The 6,516-nt window shown below is 39.2% G+C and overlaps 1 long non-coding RNA gene across 1 annotated transcript; it reads right to left on the bottom strand.

The window, feature by feature from the left end:
* Positions 1-237: 237 nt before the first annotated feature.
* Positions 238-3,296, bottom strand: LOC112568012. The gene is made up of 4 exons (XR_003099958.1): positions 3,160-3,296; positions 2,602-2,670; positions 2,057-2,131; positions 238-1,302 (listed from the first exon to the last, which is right to left on the bottom strand). It is a non-coding gene; the product is annotated as an uncharacterized LOC112568012 (long non-coding RNA).
* Positions 3,297-6,516: the final 3,220 nt, after the last annotated feature.

Raw genomic sequence — 6,516 nt, 5'->3', positions numbered from 1 at the left:
CAATAGGTCTCGACGAACGACGAGCCATAGTTGTAATTATAAATATCAGTCTACTATACATCACTTGCATGAAAGTATTTTGCAGGTACTGGTCACGAGGAAGAAAAAATAAAATAAATTCACCAAAACTACATAACGAAATGTATATATATAGAGAGAGACAAAAGGGCAGCTAAAAGCAATAAAGGACAGAATTTTTGCTGTATGCAGTTATGTCGGCTGTTATGCCTGTTTTTGAGGACTGTACTTACATATTTGGATGTCTCAAGTCTGGTATGTGTTATGTAATGTGAAAGCTCATGGTGTGTGTGTGTTCGCTTGCTCACATCATTTGCTGTGCACGGAAGCGCGAGGACATTCCTGACAGCCCGATGAAGGAGGATGAGACCCCGGATATTGCATCAAACCAGCCCCCAGGCTCCGGTCAACAAGGCCGGTCTCTCTATTCGCTCTCAAGGTGGCGCTGCTTGAGCAAAGCTGCAAACACTGCACAACGGAAACCCAGGTATCTGGGGGACTCCCTTTGTGCACACGTGTTGATGTTTTTTTCCTTTTTGCGGAGAAGGCGAGCAGAGTGGTGGGAATGCTGCTGAAAATAGTCTGACACGCGAATGACAAGATGCACTTAACTCATTCACACCAAATCATTCCACATCAGGTCAGCATTTGAAACTGCGCCCCGTCAACATCCTTTTGTCCACACCCCTCCCCCTTTCTGATTCAAAGTGTTGATGAGGGATGAACATCTGTCGAGAACAACCGGCCTGTCTTCTACAAAACTGTTCGCAAGGTTATTCAGAGCTTCACGAGAAAACTTTTTATGTCCAGCGACGGTTTAGCCGATTTCTAAACTGCTTTGAACATTGACATTAATTTAAGATTGCATAATGCGTACCTTATCATCCCAGTAAATAAGAGAAATATTTATCTCTTAGCTTCATAATTTTATTGTGGAATAGCTTTGTGGGAAAGAAAAAAAAAAACCAATGTCACATGCATTCATCATACAAAGTACACCTCTAAGGTAAAAACATTTTATTAGTCTTGTCATTATTTACAAAAATATTTCCACAGAAGTCATGCCATTTCATAGATATGTGACACGATTAGATTTCTCTTCTTCTCCGAGCAAAGTTTGTCTGAGGACTTCCATTCGCAGCTTGTTGAGTTCGATGATGGATTTATTTAATTTAATTTTATATTCATTTTTTTCCATTTCAGATTTAAGGTACTCCTTCCCAAGGGAACTTCGAAAAACAGAATTCCGGAGAACTGACTTTGTCCTGTTTCGTTTCTTTTTACCTGTTTATAAAACAACACATTTAGTGTATTTTTCTCTTTTCAATGCTAAATTTTCAGTGGTATAAACGGATTTTGTGTGACAAGCAGTAATATTTATTATTGTGCAATTGAAAGGGATAGTTAGTTCATTAACCTGGTCATAAGGTTATAAGCATTCAGTGCTGTTAGCATTTTCTTAAATTATACATTTACATGTTAAGGTACTATGTGCATTTCAAAATTCAGTTGTATGCTTTCTTTATTACATGAACCTAAGCTACAAAACTAATATTTGATTTTGCTCCATGTAAATTTTTTGTACATATCTTTAAGCAATAACATCATACTGACATGACATTAATATTTTCCTTTACTCCTTGTGAACTCTTTGGTTTCTGTGCAATAATTGTGTTCATAAGCATTAAACAAAATTATCAGGTTTCAGACAGTATAACTATATGCTTGTGTTCAGTTGTCAAGTAAAAGGTTTACAAATAAAGGTAAAATGTGAAAAAAAATTGCAAAGTAGTATATAACTTAGTATTCTACTGTACTAATGTGTGTGTGAAAAAACAAAACAACCTTAGTAAGAAGTTTATTTCTTATTTGTGTTTTTAGGTCAATGTTCCAGAACAATTTTAGTATAACAGCCACATACCATGCAGTGTGAGTAAATATAGAAGTATGGGTGTTTTAATTATTGACTCAAAATCTTCATGAACAGTTAATTTATTTGTACATGTGCACAGTAGTTAGCTAACATATTGTTACAAACCTTGTGAACTGTTTGACACTTCATCTTCCACCAGCTCGACAGAATTTTTGGTGGCAGATGAGGTTAATAGAATGTCTGCAAAGATTCATTCTACTTGGTTAACAAAACTATTCCTGTACAACACCAATAACTATTCAAATTTATTGCCTAAAATATAGTTTCATCTTTGCAGACATTATAATATGCATTGATGTGATTAAACAGTTTCTAAATAAAGTAAGTTGTATATGTATACAGCTGTATTTTATTTTTCTCAGTTGTATATCATTATATTATAATGTATGTGGCTATAGCATCAGATGGAATTGCTTCGTAAGTGCATGTACTCTCCAAAACTACAAGTTTCCCAAATATGTTACTGTAGAAATACAATAATCAATTATTGGCTATTTGGCATGATATTTACTGCCACAAAATCTATCCTAGTATCAAAATCTTACATACTTGCACATTGTATGCCATTTATTTTCAGATTGTACACAAATCATTTTACACTTTAATATTATCTATAGACCTTAACAGATGTTAACTGAAAAAATACAAACCCTCCGGGGACAGTTGTTCATTTTTGACATGAGTTATGCTATCACCAGTGACTGTCATGGAAGGCATTTCTGCATAAACAATAAAAAGTAGTAAGCATATGTACACAAATGTTTTATGTAAGAAGAAGCAGTATACACTGATGTTGCTTCTTATACACGGTGTACACAAGTCAATTCAAGAGGCTAGTTTAAATAACTTAAATCATTTAAAAATAAGTATTATGTTATTACACACAGTAATGACATTACATAATTTTAATAAATCAAACGAACAATCTGTGCTTGTTTTCAGACTGAATATATCTCTCCTGTCTGTTAAAAAATAAATAAATAAAAAGTTGCTACATATTGGCATTGTGAACATATAAGGACTTTGTCACGCTATATTTACGAGCTTTTCTCACAAATTCTTGTTTATTTTCAGTCAGTGTGAGACGCTTATATAATTGCTAGTCACTGTCATCGACACTGATGTTGCTGTCTAATTGTGAAATGCTGTTCGCCAAAAAAACTTAAATTCCTGGAAACATAACAAAAACAAAAAAATATTGTCCTCACCAAACAAAGTGCAGAACGGCTCGGCTTTTCGTGGAGAGTGCGGTGTGAAAAGATGTTAAATTAATTGTCCTCCAACTCTTGGGGAGAACCCACGTGTACGAGTTTTCTGGTTGTGCGCATGCGCAGGCGGATTTTCCAAGGTTTCCCTAGGATCGGAGTGTCAAGGCTGCGAGGGCACTGATTGGTTGATTTTTGACCTTCTTGACGCAGGCAACAAAAATAGAATGTAAACAAGCCAGCCTCGTTACTGTGATTACAGAATGAATTCTGTAACTATAGACTTGAATTGTATAGCTAGATGGCTTATACATAAAATAAACTGGATAGCAATTTCTGAATATAAATGAAATACTTTAGATTTTACCAAGTTTTTTTCTCTTTATCTATAGAACTTATTCAATTATAATCATCACATGTTTGGTGTCGGCCCCGTGACCCTTGGATAACCTCGCCCAGCGTTCAAAGGTCGAGACACTGGAAGGCAACCATTTTCCTCCCAAGCAGGACTGACAAGAGTTGTCGCACAGCCTAACAACATCTTAAAGTGAAAAATATGTCCTCTGCCCTAGTGATTTTGCAGTTCTCGTCAAATTATCGCTTTCATCGTCAAGCTGTTCGTCATCCACACTTAGCCAAAGCCCTGCTACCCCTGGAACACCGAGTCCTTATTAACGACCGCTCTGACGACAGGTAGGGGAGATAAGCACTATCTATGCAATCAGAACTGAAGTCACGTTTGTCCACGGTTCATCCAAGCTGTCCACCCAGCCGCGATTTATGGCGTGGGTAGGATATACACATATGTGTGTGTTTGAGGGAAGGCTGTAGGTCATCCTGTCTACAAAGCTCGATAGAAAGGCTGACTTGTGTTCCCCATTCCCCGTTGACTGGGAACATGAAATTAGCCAAAGATAATTTTTGTTTGTTTTTAAATGATGAAACGTTATTCAAACGCAATCAGGATTGAAAATGAAAGCTGAATAAAAGCTGTCGTTTCCAGAGCGAAGGCGAGAAGTTCTGCAACTGTAGGTCTTTCGTTTAACGATTCTCCTCAGGCAAAGATCACTCTGTAACCTCGGGGTCAACTTTATGTGAGGGCGGCGCCCATCTCCTCTTCCTTGCTGCTGTACCTTCCTCCATCCCTCTGTGGAGCCAAGTACCCATTCTCAACAGTTGGGTCGACTCGGGCATCGAACCGTCACGCTTCTCGGCTGAAACCCAGTGTTGTGACGACTCGGCTACTCGCTTTCCCACTGGTTGGTGGTGATACACATTCTCATTAAAGCTGTGAATATATTTCTCTGATGGTCGATTTTTTTCGTGAACAATTTAATCATGGAAAAAAGAATGAAAGCAAACAAAAAGAAAGAGAAAAAAAAAGGAAATGAAAGGAAAGAAGAATAATAAAAAGTAAAACGAGAAGAGAGAACAACAAATCCACACCATTTCAAAGGAAAATAATAACAGAACTGGACTGTATACTTTAGTTACTCATTCATAGCACGCTTCTGCAAGGTGTAACCTCAATGTCACCTAAGTCGACACCGTACGACCTATGACCTCCATGTCGCACGAGCCAAGTCGAGGAGGGCACTGACGCATGAAAGACCTTGGCCCTTAGAGATCTCCGAGAGCTGACTTCATGACAGGACACTCGTAAATCTCGCTAGGCCGACTCCACCGCTGAGCTCCCACTGGGCGTCGTCCCGCTTTGGGTTCGGTCGGGGTCAGGGCTTATTAGATGAGGTTTCTTTTCCCCTTGTTCCCCATCCTTTTTTTTTTTTCCTTGTGAGCAGCCGCCGAGGACAACGACATTTTTATTTCTTGCATAATTTCAGTAACCTGGACACCAATGACACCTTTGGGTTCTGTACAGAGTATGTATGTGCTTAGACACCGTCACGTTCCATAAAAGAAGTTTGCGGTCCATAGAATGTCCTCACCCTTGTAAAGTTCACTTAAAAATAAACAAATGAACTCCAAAAAAAAAAAAAAAAAAAAAAAACCCAACAAAAAGAAAAAAACCCACCTGATGTAATCAAGTGCAAAAGGAGATGAAAGTGAGTGTTGCGATGACCTCATTCTCATCCTAATCTTGATCATCTGTTATATCCATGATTACGAGTACGACAGGTCTGTCCTCTGATTAACGTTCTTGGTTAATATTGATCTGACCGTTGACCAAAGCTCTTGATTACCACACACTGTCATGATTAACGTTCTTGATTACCACACACTGTCATCATTAACGTTCTTGATTATCCGATCTGACTCTCGACTTGCGCTCGTGATTACCATGGGTCTGTTTTCTGGCTAACGTTCTTGATTACCATTCGTCTGAATTCTGATTAACGTTCTGGATTATCATTGGTCTGGCTGCTGACGACAGCGTGAAAGTAAGAAAGGAACGCAAAAATTAAGACAAAGAACACCAAGAACAACAAAAACAAGTTTCTGGGGCAAGGGGTGAATGGACGGATTGAGAAACGAGTTCTATTTAAAAATAAAAATTCGATTGTCAACATTTTCGAAGGTAATAAAGGAAGTCGCATACTGTCTCATCATTTTCCTGATTTTATTTTTACATGTTCTCTTTGATGTGGAGCTAGAAAAACCAGATAACGCAGCGGCTAAGCGAGCTTACCAGTGAAGCCTGTCTTTGGCGGTGGTGAGCAGGAGCAGCCAGTCCACTCCTTTAATGTTTGCCAACCAGTTCTTCCATTGTCCCCCATGTTGTCGACCCATTTAAAATGTACCCCAAATGCCCGTTTTAGACCGAGTGCCCTGCCAGATCACGTGGCCGAACCAGACCACCTTGCACCGTTTGACTGTTGCGAGTGGAACTTCCTGCAAGTGTGTGGACAATGGCGCTGGTTCTCGAGTGTCTGGATTCTCCTCCTCTCTGCATCGCAAGCAGAGTCCATGCCTTACATCCGAATAGCCGGTTTGGTTTGTTAGAAGGGAAGTGCTTCCACTTTGGGGTGATTCCGGTGTTGCTGCGGCAGGTCTTGACTGTCCTGGCCACTGCTGTCGCGATTCTGATGTGGATGATACGATTTGAGTTCGCACTTCCCTGATCTTACATTTCATGAGATGTATTTTTCCCAATGAAAGCAATCTCGTCAAACCCAAGGAAACTCTTCGACTGTCTGTGTGTTTCTTGCCGGTGGCCAGGTGTAGTGAGTGCTCTTCATGCCTCCGTCCTTTGTTGATCGTTGAGACTAAATGCGATGCGATTCCCTTGGGCAGCTTTCAGCTTTGACAAATTACAGAATCCAATATCTCTCATTTCTTCCTCGATTTAATCTTCACATTGCTGTCTCTAAGATCATTCACTCTTTAAAAATAATTGTAAAA

The sequence above is a fragment of the Pomacea canaliculata genome, linkage group LG7, assembly GCF_003073045.1.
Source record: "Pomacea canaliculata isolate SZHN2017 linkage group LG7, ASM307304v1, whole genome shotgun sequence".
Taxonomy (NCBI): Eukaryota; Metazoa; Mollusca; class Gastropoda; order Architaenioglossa; family Ampullariidae; genus Pomacea; species Pomacea canaliculata.
Note: the sequence above shows the minus strand (reverse complement) of the source record. Positions and strands in the feature narration are given on the sequence as shown.